The 14842-nt window shown below is 45.9% G+C and overlaps 1 protein-coding gene across 6 annotated transcripts in view; it reads left to right on the top strand.

Moving 5' to 3' along the window:
• Nucleotides 1-14842, top strand: part of USP54 (ubiquitin specific peptidase 54) — a 253901-nt gene that overhangs the window by 186016 nt on the left and 53043 nt on the right. The gene's annotated exons all lie outside the window — the stretch shown is intronic.

Genomic DNA, 14842 nt, shown 5'->3' on the forward strand with positions numbered 1-14842 from the left:
CTTCCACTTTACTTCTCACTCCACAGAAACGACAACTCTCTGGGAGTAGATTCCCTGGCACATCCCTGGAGGTTCAGGTTGGGGTATGCCTTCCCCCCCCTTCCAGCTCATTCCGTTGGTATTGAGAAAAATCCAAATGGAAAGAGCCTCAGTGATCCTGATCACACCTTATTGGCCCAAAAGGGTTTGGTTTTCGACTGTCCTTCAACTATCAGTCAAACCTGCTTTTCAGCTCCCTCTTCGTCAAGACCTACTGCTTCAAGGTCCAGTCTATCATCCAGAAGTGGAAAAGCTAAAGCTCACCGCCTGGTATCTGAGGAGCAACTGCTGAAAAGGAAAGGATTTTCAGACGCATTAATTGCTACTCTACTTTCCAGTAGGAAAAAAGTCACAAGGAATATATATGCAAAAGTTTGGAAGACATATAATACCTGGTGTGAATCGAAAGATCAAAAATTGAACAGTATTACTTCAATTTTGGAGTTCCTACAGGAGGGCGCAGGAAAAGGTTTGGCAGTAAGTACCCTCAAGGTACAAGTTACAGCCCTGGGGGTATTCTTGGAAAGGCCCATTTCTTCAGAATCTTTAATCATCAGATTCTTCAGGGCCCTTACCCGCTCCAGACCAGTGCCTGTCAGAAGCTTCCCCAAATGGGACTTGTCGGTGGTCCTTCAGGCCTTCACAAAGGAACCTTTTGAACCACTAGAAACGGTTACACTAAAAAAACCTTACCCTCAAGACGGTCTTCTTGGTGGCAATAACATCAGCAAGAAGAATCAGTGAATTACATGCTTTATCAGCTATCGAACCTTTCTTGTCCATATATCCAGACAGGATAATTCTCAAGACGGATCCAGGGTTTCTCCCAAAAGTAGCTTCAACGAGAAACCGCTCACAAGAAATTGTGTTACCTACCTTCTGCCCTAATCCATCAGGAGATAAGGAAGAAAGCTTTCACTACCTAGATGTAAGAAGGGTTCTTATACACTACTTGGAGGTTACTAAAGAGTTTAGATCATCAAACTCTCTTTTTGTTCTTTTCTCTGGCAACAAAAAAGGTCGCCAGGCATCAAAAGGATCAATAGCCAGATGGCTCAGATCCGCTATTTCAGAGGCTTACTCCCAAATGAAATTGTCTCCCCCACAGGGGATCAGAGCTCACTCTACTAGAGCGTTAGCCACTACATGGGCAGAGAAAGCTGGTGCCACTCCAGATCAGATCTGCAAAGCGGCTACGTGGTCAAGCTACTTTACATTTGCAAGACACTATAGGTTGGACCTTTTGGCAGCTGAAGATCAGGCTTTTGGCAGAAAGGTCCTGCAAGCTGTGGTCCCTCCCTAAATTGAGTAAGTCTCGATAATCCTCTCTAAGGTGCTGTCCTGAAAGACGTTTTAGGGAAAATTCAAGTTAGACTTACCGGTAACTTGTTTTCCAATAGTCTTTCAGGACAGCAGGAGGATCCCGCCCTATTGTATAAAATGTATTGCTGTGATTAACCATATCTGTTTATGTGTTCCAGCATGGGCCGGAGGTACTCTTCTACAAACTGATGAATGGTGGGAGAAGCCTCCTTTTAAAATCTGGTGGATGGGGTGTTTCCTGATGAGGAGAGGGAGGAGCCATCTCTCTAAGGTGCTGTCCTGAAAGACTATTGGAAAACAAGTTACCGGTAAGTCTAACTTGAATTTTCGTCTTGTCTTTAAATCAATTTTGGAGGGACGTCCAGTTCTGGGTAAAGGTCACTCTTGTGCCATATTTTCTCCACTTGATGGCTGTCTTCACTGTGTTCCATGATATATCCAATGCTTTGGTAATTCTTTTGTACCCTTCTCCTGACTGATGCCTTTTAACAATGAGATGCCTCTGATGCTTTGGAAGCTCTCTGCGGACCATGACTTTTGCTGTAGGATGCGTCTAAGGAAATGTCAGGAAAGGCCTACTAGAACAGCTGGACTTTTATTTGGGGTTAATCAGAGGCACTTTAAATGATGGCAGGGGTGTGTAATGACTCCGATTTACTTTGAGTTTGAATGTGATTGCTTAATTCTAAACACAGCTACATCCCCAGTTATAAGAGGGTGTGCACACATATGCAACTACATTATTTTAAATTTTTTATTTCTCTTTCGTTCATTGACGGGGACAGCTCCTGTCAGGGAAGAACTTGATAGAGAATGGCAAAAATGCCAATTTTCAAAATGGCCGCGCGGGACTGTAAGGGAATGGCAGATATGCCAATTTCCAAAATGGCCACGCAGGACTGTCAGGAAATGACATATATGCTAATTTCCAAAATGGCCGTGTGGGACGTCCTAATTAGTGCCAATTATTTACATCCGCTTCCTATATAAACTCAGCACTAGCTGCCATTCATTGCTGGATTATCTTCAGCTAGTACCTGATTTCCTTGTGCCTTGAAACTCCTGCTTGATTGATTACCCGTTACCAACCCGGCTATCCTTGACCTGCTTCTGGCTAATTCGTCCTAAAGGACTTCAGATAGACCAAGCCAGTACTGGTATTTAAGAGCTGCCTCATTCCAGCCGGTATCTGCCGACCACTTGCGGAAGTCCACAGTATAGTCCTCTACTGGGCGCCACCCTTGTTGGAGGATATGAAGGGCAGTTTCTGCAGTCGTCACACGTTGAGGATCATCATCATAATTGTGCCATGGCATCCAGGAACATGGAGACTGAATTAAGCACCGGCTCTTCTGCTCTAAAAAATGGTAAGCCCAAGACTAGGGGTCCTCTGAGAGTAGAGATATGATAAACCCACCTTCACGGACTCCAGGGAGAAAGTCCTGGGCTGGAGGGCAAAATATAACTGGCAAGTGTTCTGGAATGCCCTAAACTTCTGTCGGTCCCCAGAGAAGCGTTCAGGGACTGGAACTCTGGGTTCTGGAGCTGGCATGACCACCGAGGAGGCAAATACGGGGTGTTCTTGGGCTGAAGCAGAGGGTGCAGCAGGTGGATTCTGGACGACTGGGGCAGCAGATACTGCAAGGTTCTGTAGGCGACCCTCTATTTGAAAGTGTCCATCTTGCAGATTCTTCACTCCTTGGGTAAGGTCGGCAACCTGCTGGCACAGAGCCTCTAGCGGGGAAGCACCTCTTTCAGCCTCAGACATAATGGCTGGATTATGCTGTCACAAACCTGGTTGGAGGCTGAGGTGACGAGAGGGCTCCCCTTGGGGCTGAGTGCCGAGCACCCATGGAGATGGTGACAGAGGGTGCTGTGCCCAAAGGTGCACGGGTTGCCTGCAGGTGTAGCTGTGTCAGGAATCTGATCCGCAGTAGATGAGACAGCCACTTGGATCACTGGAAGTGCAGGCAGGTTAGTGCAAATCAAGGTCAGAAGCCAGGCCGAGGGTCAAACACAGTAGGGATCGACGTTGAATCACTTTATACGCCGATCCCCAACGAGTGGGGGATTCTTGCGGTATACCACTTTCTGGAAAAAAACTTTCCCCTCAATGGAGCACAAAATGAGTTCCTCTTGGAAATTCTGGAATTCGCGCTTGGAAATAACTATTTCCAATTCCTAGGCCACTTCTACCAGCAGGTCAGGGGCACAGCCATGGGAGCACCATGGGCACCCTCCTACGCTTGCCTCCATTTAGGCATGTGGGAGGAAGAGATAGTCAGGGCCTCATCTATTACCACAGCCATGCCTTAACGTGGCTGAGGTATATAGATGACGTCCTGATGGTCTGGAAAGGCACGGAATTGCACCTTGAAGAGTTTATGGATGAGCTAAACACCAATAATCGCAACATCCGCCTGACATATACAGTAGATAAAAAGCAGATCTCATTCCTTGATCTCAACATCCGCCTGCATGAGGGCAGATTGCTGACATCTACATTCAGGAAAACTACTGCAGCAAATACCCTACTAATGGCTGATAGTTCTCACCCCGAGCCTCTGAAAAGAGGTATACCGGTGGGACAATTCATTAGACTCAAGAGGAATTGCTCTGAACATGGTGACTACTTAGCGGAATCCCGTGAATTTTACAACAGGTTCAGGGAACGTGGGTATTCCCACAGGACTCTTCGGAGGGCCAAAAGAAAGGCGGGTCTAAAAACTAGGGAACAACTCCTAAAACCCAAGGACACCAACATGACTGATCAGAACCCGGCAACACAGCCTTGACTGATCACGAGATTCGGTAGCCAATGGCAAGAGGTCCGGACAGTGCTGGAGAGACACTGGCATGTCCTACAAAAAACCGATAGGTTGAAAGATATAGTAGGCCCTAGACCATCATTAGTTGCAAGAAGGGCAAAAAACCTAGGGGACCATCTTATGCACTCTGAGTTTACCAAAGACAATACTCAGAGAAGCTGGCTCACTGATCTCCCCAAAATGAAGGGCATGTTCCCGTTATGGACACTGCCATATCTGCCGCTTTGTCGAGAAAACGGATGTTTTCACGGATGCATTTGGCTCTAAGGAGTACAACATCACCTCCTTTATAAATTGCAGTACCTCACGAGTACTGTATCAAATCATATGCCCCTGCAAGAAAATATACGTTGGGAAGACCAAAAGAACCCTTAGGATAAGAATAGGCGAACATCTAAAGAGCATTAGGCTTGAGGAGGAAACCCCCATTGCCCAGCATTTTCTTGAAACACATGGAGGTGATGCAAGAGGGCTCAAGGTGAAAGGGTTCTGGACCCTTAACATCTCGGCACGTAGGGGTGACTTCGATAGAATACTCCTACGTGAAGAGAAAGCCTGGATCTTTAGGCTAGGCACCCTAACACCGTCTGGACTGAACAATGAGCTCAGTCTTAAGGTATACCTAGATCCTTAGTGCACCCATTTCATGGAGTAATCAGATGGTTAAGCCACTAGGACCTCATCAAACTTTAAGAGGAGGAACACTGGCCCAGCCTGCTACAAAACTACTTCCATCCCCAACCTGGCCCAATGGGCAAATATCCAGATACTTCAGTTAGCCCCTGGGTATCCTCTAACAATTCCTTCCTCTATGGTGTTGTGTGAGGATATATGGGGGCTATATATAAGTACCTCCCACAAAGAATATAGGGAATTTCGCAAAATAATAAATTTCCTTAATAATAAATATATATTCTTTACAAAAACAGAGACTCGATCCACCGATCCTCCATGCTAAAGTCAAGCATTTGATCTCCTCTGGGGGACTGCACTTTATCAGCTTATCAATGACGGCATACGTAGTACATAATAGCTATGTTGCCATCTTTGTAAATTAACAAGCCACAAAGTCAGATACTTTGGTTAGCCCCTATATATCCTCTAACAATTCCTTCCTCTATGGTACATTTTCCTCAGGCTGTTTTCCATGTATGTATAAGTACCTCCCACAAAGAATATAGGGAATTTCGCAAAATAATAAATTTCTTTAATAATATATATATTTTTTACAAAAACAGAGACTCGATCCACCGATTCTCCATGCTAATGTCAAGCATTTGATCTCCTCTGGGGGACTGCACTTTATCAGCTTATCAATGACGGCATACGTAGTACATAAATAGCTATGTTACCATCTTTGTAAATTGACAAGCCATAAAGTCAGAATACTCTTATCAAGATCTGTACATATGTTTTTATATGTTCGTTTTGTTTTTAAATATTCTCTGCCACTGAGCACTTACAAATGTGATATCATTGTCTGACCACAAGATGGCGATAGTCTGCATTATGGGACAGCTGAAATCAATTGCCAAAAAAATCAGGACTTCTATTTATTCTGCCCAAAGAGACTACACCATTTTAAGTTCTGAAGAAGCGTGCGCAGGGCACGCGAAACTAGTCAACTGGTCGACGCCAGCACCTGACAGGCACAGTAGGAAGCTTACCTACCTTCTAGAGGACCAGCACGGCACACCCACGTGGGACGCCAGAAGCAAGCAGTGCCGCAGGAGCGGCGGCATCTCACTGCCTGATACAGAGCATCGGAGTGAGAGAGCTTCCCGGCTGCACTTCTGGAGGTCTGAGCACCGGCCAGGGTGAGCATCCCACCCACTGTGAGTAGATGACTGATCAGAGGTACTGGACTTCTTCATCCCACATTTGAGTCAATCAGAGAGGTAAGGTGAGCGATACGATCCCCACACACAGACACTGTATGTTACATATCCTTGATGGACTGACCCAGGATTATGGATGGATCACCGCTATTAAGCCCTTTTTCCTCTGACTAGGTGGGCCCCATCCCTGATCAGTATCACTACACACACTTTAGGACAGGTATATCCTGTATCCCTATCTTTCCTGTGGTAATTCCTCCCCAGTTCCGGATTGGCCTGCTCCCTCCGTGCACCACAGGCTGAGACTGAAGTCCCATCAATACTTCATTGCCCCCGCCAACTGTAGATCCAGCAAGATTTTTTCCGTGTCCCATACCTACCGGGTGATACATACACCACCCCCATCACATGATTGGACTCTCTGTCCCTATGATTATGGAAGTGCCGAACAGTCCCTGAGATCTCCACAGGGAATCAGCAACTGTTTACATGTTGGGTGGCCACCCTTTTTATGTGTATATTTAGATTTGTGATATACCATATTCTTCCTCAATCTCAATGGTTGCAATTATGTGCATTCTATATCACCCGAACATGGACAGTCCTTGCTTACCTTAAGCAGGTCCGTTTGCCCTCTGCCGGTCATTACCATACTCACCATTGAGCTTTTCCAAGGTACACACCATTTTTATTTAATTTGAATACAGAGCAGTAGACACCTCTACACACAGTGTTGAGCGAATTGGTGACTCAAATGATTTTATCATACGTCACCCGCTCCCCATAGTAAGCTCCTAAAACAGAACCCCAGTAGGTGCCACAGGTGCCAGGCAAGGTTGATGCATTTGCATTTCATGCACAACCGACACCGACCCGAGGGGTCGGCCATTAGCTACCGAGTCTCAATCTGTAACTAGGTAGTTTTTTATTTTTTGTATCTATCCTATTGATTTCCATATTTTTTGTATGTACTGCACCCAAATTTAATAAAGGTTATATTTTGTTTTTGCACAAACCAATCCCTGTGAGCTCTTCTTTAGCAACCTTCCAGAGAGGGTACCTTCCCTCTCTCTATCTCTGTGTTTTTCAAACACAGGTAGTCAATCAGGAGCAGGCAGGGAGAAGTCCATAAGGCAAGCCGGGTTCAGCGGGAGAAAGCCAGAAGCAGGTCAAGGATAGCCGGGTCGGTAATGGGTAATCATTCAAGCAGGAGTTTCAAGGCACAAGGAAATCACGAGGCAGCTGAAGATAATCCAGCAATGAATGGCAGCCAGTGCTGAGTTTATATAGGAAGTGGATGTAGATAATTGGCACTAATTAGGACGTCCCACATGGCCATTTTGGAAATTAGCATATATGTCATTTCCTGACAGTCCTGCGCGGCCATTTTGGAAATTGGCATATCTGCCATTCCCTGACAGTCCCGCGTGGCCATTTTGGAAATTGGCATTTTTGCCATTCTCTATCAAGTTGTTCCCTGACAGCTCCATATCTTCTTTGACCCTTAGGTTAGGAGTAGGTCTAGGTGGAAACAAAACTTGACTACGCCCCTAGGGCAGTCCTAGAGGGTATACTTCCCGCTATATGACTTCAGATTTTTCTGCCTAGTCAGGAGTAAGGACCTGGTTCCCTGCTGGGATCTCTGGTCCTACCATTTTTTCCTTTTTACAGGGATTTTTTTATTTGTTTATTATTTTCAGTTTTGTGAGAACTACAATCAAGTTGGTTCCTGTGAGAACTACAATCAACTGCCGGACTGGGCGACAGACTGGATATCCTAGACCCTTACGGTCTTCCCAGTCTGACCAGCGACTGTGACCCAACGGATAGCTCCGTGCTAGGTTGGCCGCAACATAGCCCCACTCTATGGGGGCTGGCCGCCGAGTGAAACACCTCGCGAGGACGCCTAGCCCTGGTCATGACAATGGTCACTGCCAGAGTCGCAGCGTACCTCTGGCCGGCAGCATCCCCATTCCAAGATGGCACGGTGCACTGCCACAAGTGGTGCCTGCTCGGTTCCCAGGTGTGGTGGGTAGTGTACCCTCTCTTCTATGGGGAAATTTTGGGGTGGACGCAGGCCCTTCCCCTCAGGTTAGTAGGCCCCTTCTGTGTCCTTCCTTGCACCATGGCAAGCAGCTTGGCACACGGTATCCTGCTCTGAGTAGGTGGTGGTGAGTCCCTGCACGTATACAACTCCCTCTTCTACCATAGCAGGCGCCGCTGGTGCGCTGGGACCTTCAGTACCACAGCAGTAGTGGTGTGAGGGGTTTTTTTTTTTTGGTGACAATTTTTTGCATATTAAGGGTGGCCTTCGGCTTAACCATGGAGTCCCTGGAGCAGGTATCACCACCTGACCCACTCTCAGAAGCTGCGGGACCCTCTGGGTCTGTCTACCCTGGCGGCCATGAAGGCGGCCCTACAGTCCCTTGTGGCAAAGGTTGATTTGGCCTTTCAGAAGCGGCCTAGCAAGAAGCGCCCTCCGCCTTCACTTGTATCCTCTGCCTCCTGAGAGTCTGAGGTGGATTTGGCCACCAGGGACACAAGTCAACCCACTGGGTCTACGTCCATGCACACGGAGTGCTCTGACAGTGAAAATGGTTCCTCTTCCACTATGGCCCGCATTAAAAGGCTCTTATGGAGGCACTGATTCTATCAGTGCGGAAAAATTTAAAATTGGAGGACACAGCTGATGCTGCGCAGGTGCAATTTGGTACCCCTAGACCATCCATTTTGTTCTGTCCTTCCAACTTAATGCCTGTCTCCGGATCGGCTGCAGGGCCTTTAAGGGGCAGTGCAGGATCTGCTATTACAGGGAGTAATTGTCCCGGTTCCAGAGTGTTGGCCCGGTGTTAGCCTTGTTCAGGCAAAGGGGGATTGTGGTACTGGGATACCTGGATGATCTCCTTTTGCGAGCAGAGTCTCCATCTGTCTTAAAAGACCTGGACATCACTGTGCGAACTCCCTGGTCTACTTGGGCCTGACTTTGGATTCAGCCTCCTCCAGGGTGTTTCTCATGGAGGCGAAACTACTGAAGTTGCAGCATGCGATTTGGCTCCTGTTGTCCAACCGTCGGTCGTCTCTCAGGACTTGCATGCCAGTACTGGGTTTGATGATCTCCACCTTCGAGGTGGTTCAGTTTGCTCAGTTCCATACCAGGCCTCTGCAAAAGTAAATTCTTGCCAAATGGGACAAGAATTCTCAATCTCTGGGCAATCTGATCCTGTTGAGCCGGGGTGTGAGGGAATCCTTGCTTTGGTGGCTCCGTTCCCCGGCGCTTCCACAAGGGAATTCTTTCTCCCCCTGTACTGGACAGTGGTTATCACAGACGCCAGCCTGTCTGGGTGGGGAGGGGAATTGAGCACGGATTTGGCTCAAGGGGTTTGGACTCGGGAGGAGTCCGGTCTGCTGATCAAAATCCTGGAGATTCAGGTGATCAGGCTTTGCCTGTCCGTGTGGACGGATCGTCTGCAGGGGTGTCCGGTAAGAATTCAGTCGGACAATGCCACGGCTGGGACATATATCAATCATCAACGGGGCACCAAAAGTGCCCTAGCGGTTAGAGAAGTAGCTGGCATTCTAAGGTGGGCAGAACGATATATTCCAGCCCTCTCTGCTGTGCATATTCCAGGGGTTGAAAATTGGCAGCTGGACTACCTCAGTCGGCAGGTATAGTCTCTTCAACCGGAAGTGTTCCAACAACTGTGTCTCCAGTGGACCTGTTGGCCTCTTGTCTCAACTGGAAGGTTCAGAGGTTTGTGGCAAGATCTCGGAATCCTTTGGCCGACGCCGCCAATGCTCTGGTGGCCCCTTGGGGTCAGTATCGTCTGATTTACGCTTTTCCTCCACTACAGCTTCTGCTGAGGCTTCTGTGCAGAATCGAGGCAGAAGGGAATCCAGTCCTTTTGGTGGCTCCAGACTGGCCTCGCCGGTCCTAGTACGCAGGCCTTGTGAGGCTGGTAGCTGATGTTCCTTGGAGACTCCCTCGCAAAGAATATCTTTTGCCTCAAGGACCGATCTTTTATCCTGCTTTACGGTCGCTGGCTTTAACGGCCTGGCTATTGAAAGCCAGGTACTGAAAGATAAAGGGTTGTTGGATTCAATGATTCATAATCTGTTAAGCCAGGTACTGAAGGATAGAGGGTTGTTGGATCTGATGATTCGTCTTGGCTTTCCACCTAAATTAAAACATTGTGTTGCCTTCCTTGTGCCCTAAGCCGGCACATCCTAAAGAAATTGCTTTGCATTCCCTGGATGTGGTTCGGGCAAATAGGGTGTACTTGGCGGTGAGTGAGTCGATTCCAAAATCAAAATGTTTGTCCTTACGGATGGATCTCGTAAGGGGCTGGCTGCATCTGCTGCGACCATTTCCAGATAGATCAGGCAGAAGGTGGTGCAGGCCTATTCCATTAAAGGTTAGGCTCCTCTCCCTGTTAAGGCGCATTCTACAAGGGCGCTTTGTGCCTCCTGGGCCTTCCATCATCAGGCGTCAGTGGTTTAGATGTGCAAGACGGCCACGTGGTTGTCTGTGCATACATTCACCAAGTTTTACAAGGTGGATGTACTCTGTGGATGCTGCGTTCAGCCGCAAAGTTTTGCAGGCTGCTGTTGCACAGGTTCCTGGCTCTTGAAGGAGTATTCTTTCTAGTTGGTGAGCTCCAGTTGTTTCTGGTTGAGCTTCTGGTTTACCTGGTTGGCTATGTTTAGCCTTTTTGGGAATTATGTGCATTGTTTTGTTTTTCACACCCCCTCATGTTGACACTGCTTTGGGACATCCCAAGGGTAAAAGAAGATATGGAGCTGTATCCATCATTGAACGAAAGAGAGAACTGGATTTTTGTCCTACCGTAAAAATCCTTTTCTCTGATGTTTGACGGACACAGCACCCACCCCTCTGTTGAGTTGGGTTATGTATTCTTCTGATACTGCTTGTTACAAACTGAAGTCCTATAGCAGGAAGTGGGAAGCATACCCTCTAGGACTGCCCTAGGGGCGTAGTCAAGTTTTGTTTCCGCCTAGTCCTACTCTTATGGAGAGCAGCATAACCTAAGGGTCAAATAAGATATGGAGCTGTGCCCGTCAATTAACATCAGAGAAAAGGATTTTAAGGTAAGACAAAAATACAGCTTTTTTTTTTTACTTCCTCCCCCTAAAATATTTGTTTATTTTTCAATTGAGTTGTACAGTTTATAGGTCACATTAAAGGTGGAAGAAGTTCTGAAATTATTTATCTTTATCTAATTTTTGTTATATCTCAGAAACCTGACATTTTAACAGGGGTGTGTAGTTTTTTTATATCCATTGTAACTGCTAAATACCTTTTCTCATCCGCAGTTAGAGCAATCTTGTGACTTCTATAAGTGTCCAGCAGAACACTGTTTAAAGCTTGTAGGAGGAGTTTTCATTCTGCTCTGACTGTCCTATGAGGCTGCAGGACCCCTGATCCTCTGTCTGGACAGTGCTGATTGGTCCTGTGATAATCCAATGCACTCTCCCAAGAAAAAAAAAATACTCTCTAGCAATATACACCCAACTGAGCATGTGCAGCTTGCCCTCAAGGCTCTGTTCTATCAGGAGATGGTTTGGGGACTGTGGAAGAAGGGGAGGATCATAAAAGACAGGATCAAACAGCCTTTTTACACAGTGCAGAGGATTAACTTTTAGGTTCCACAGTGAGTATAACAAGTATGCTTTACTGCATATACAGACTAATTTTACTGTTGTGGGTTTAATAACACTTTAACCACTAACCGACCACCCGCCGCAGTTGTACGTCGGTACTTTGACGCTAAATACCGGGGTTATGGCAGCAGATAGCCCCGGTATTTTTGAAAACGGCGGGCGATCGGCTTTCAGGTAAGGGTGGTCGATTTGCCACGGGATCACCCTTACAGTGCGGCGGAAGAGGTGCCCCCCCACCCCCCCCCCTGCGTCCCGGCCGTTTTCCCCGCTTACCAGACCCGCCGGCAGAGGGGAAAACAATCCGGTCCTCTCTCCACACAGACAGGCAGTCAAGGGCAAGATGGCCCTCACTCGACTCTATGGTCTTGGAGGACCGGAACGACGTCAAGCGTCGTTGCCTAGCAACCGGCTCAACGAGCCGATTTTTTTTTTTTATAAGATCTGAGGACTTTCTGACCCCAAATCTCACAATAAAGAGGTCCTGTCATTGCTATTTCTATTACAAGAAAGGTTTACATTCCTTGTAAAAGGAAAAAAAATTATCGTTTTTTTTTTAAACTGTGTAAAAATCAAAAATTATAACTAAAATAAATGGGGAAAAAAAAATTAAAGCGCCCTGTCCCCGTTAGCTCGCACGCAGAAGCGAACGCATACGCAAGTCCCGCCCACATATGTGAACGGTGTTCAAACCATGTGTGAGGTATCACTGCGATCGTTAGAGCGAGAGCAATACTTTGAGCTCCTCTGTAACTCTAAGCTGGTAACCTATAGATATTTTTAAAATGTTGCCTATGGGATTTTTAAGTACCAAAGTTTTTCCGCGAGTGTGCGCAATTTTGAAGCATGACATGTTGGGTATCTATTTACTCGGCGTAACATTATCTTTCACATTATGGAAAAAATTGGGCTAACTTTACTGTTTTCTTATTTTTTAATTAAGAAAAGTGAATTTTTTTCAAAAAAATTGCGTTTGGAAGACCGCTGCGCAAATACGGTGTTATAAAAAATATTGCAACGATCTCCATTTTATTCTATAGGCTCTCTGAAAAAAATATATATAATGTTTGGGGGTTCTAAGTAGTTTTCTAGCAAAAAAAAAAAAAACAGACTTTTTAGCTTGTAAACACCAAGTGTCAAAAATAGGCCTGGTGGGTAAGTGGTTAAGCGTCTCTTATCAAGGGAAAATAAGTTTAATGTTTGTAGTTGGTCCTCCAGCCCTTCTTTGGACACTCTCTCTCCAGTTCCAGCAATCCTTCTGAGTGACCAGAACTAGATGGCATACTCTAGATATGGACAAACCAGAGCTTTGTGATGTGGTAGAATTATTATGATAATAATAGCCTTGCTTACAATCTATCTAAAAATGTATCTTTGAAAGGCTTCTATCAAAAGATGCAGTACTTCTAATGAAGAAGTTATGTCAGATCGATATGTTTCTGTGTCAGGGACCTGTACAAATAAGGCCTCATTCGCATTGGCATTCCTGCATTTCGAATTTCTGAACATGGGAGAAGTCATCTGGGAGATATAAACAGTTTTTATCTCTCCCAGATGATTTTTTCCTGCGTTTTGTATATTCTTGCTGGTTGCAGGTTTGGCCTTGTTTAGGTGAAGTTACACATTTAATTGCGTTTTAGAGTATTGAATTGTGTACTGGATGCACAGATATTTTTTTTTTTGTCTCAAATTAGGTAAACCCGTAAATGCACAGTGTGAATGGCACTGTTGAAAAGTCATTACATGTATTTATATGCATTTGGAAATGTAGATGCCTGCAACTATAGCTACGGCTGACTTATAAATATTGTATATAATTTCATGCTTGTCTCCCTTTTAAAAAATAGCAAATGCATAGTGAAAATGTACACACAGCACCTTTAAAACAATACTATCAATCACAAACACTTTGTGATTTTGGCCTCTTTCATACATGTATAATCCATTCACTCATGATTATGCATAGAAAAAAAAAACGGATTGTTTGCATCTGCTTTTTACATCAGTTTTCAATTCAGTTTACATCCGTGTTTAGATCCACCCACTGGTGTCCTTAACCATGACTCATCACTGATGCCAGTGGAGGATTCCCCACTGATAGAATGTAAACCAAAAAGCAGACATTAAAAAAAAAAAAAAAAAAAATTAAAGTTATGGTGCCCACCTTTCCACCCTCAATCCATACCAGGCCCTTTGCATCTGGCCAGGTCTTCACCAAAATCCATACCAGACCCTTATCCAAGCATTCTGTCAGGCCTTTTTTCCCACAACTCTGGCCCAGTGGTTGTGGGGATGCAGGGGGTCGCTTATTGGAATCAGCTCCCTTTAACAAGAGGGCCCCCAGATACCACTCCCTCTCTCCATGTAAAGGAGTAATGGGGTACGTTCCCCTAGTAGCACCCCAACCCCTTTTACCAAAGAAAAGTCTATAGGAAATAAAAATCCAAAGACCGTTTTTGACAAGTCCTCCAAAAAATCTAAAAGTCCCCCAATGTACATTCATCATCAGTCACAATGAATAGGTGCCAACCTGCATGAAAAAAAAAATTGACACCTGTCCACTTCATCGCTTGCCTCCAGCTAAATGACACCCCACTTCCCCCTGCCGCCCAAGCAAACTGAGGTGAGTGGTCACCCAATGACATCAGTGGCATTACATGGGCATGTGGACATGTCCGTAGAGTGTCCGTAGGCGGAAGGCAAGCATCAGAGCAGTTGGGTGTCAGCGGGAGTTTTTTTTTTTTTTTTCCCTGAGCGGGTCAGAGCCCATCCTTCATAAAGTTTGATGATGGATGGATGTCAGGGGACATATTTATTTAAAGGGCTTGTTTAAAAACTGTTTTTATTTACTACTGACAGACTTTTTTTTTTTTGGTGAATAAGAGGGTGTATTATGTACTCCATACTCATTCACATGGGTGGGGGGTGGGCAGTATTTGACGGCATGTAACCTGGTGTGGTTCAGGAATAGGGGGCCGCATGGTGAATAATCTGCTGACCACAGGGGTAAGTCATGGTTGTTAGGATGCCAAGGGGGGCCAGCTTCTTAATAATAATGACTCCTCCCTGCTGGCTGACAGCAGGATTGGGCCCGAGGTGGATGCAAAAACAGATGTACATTTACAGCCGTTTAACTCC

This window comes from Pelophylax lessonae (assembly GCF_965119305.1).
Source record: "Pelophylax lessonae genome assembly, chromosome: 9".
Lineage (NCBI taxonomy): Eukaryota > Metazoa > Chordata > Amphibia > Anura > Ranidae > Pelophylax > Pelophylax lessonae.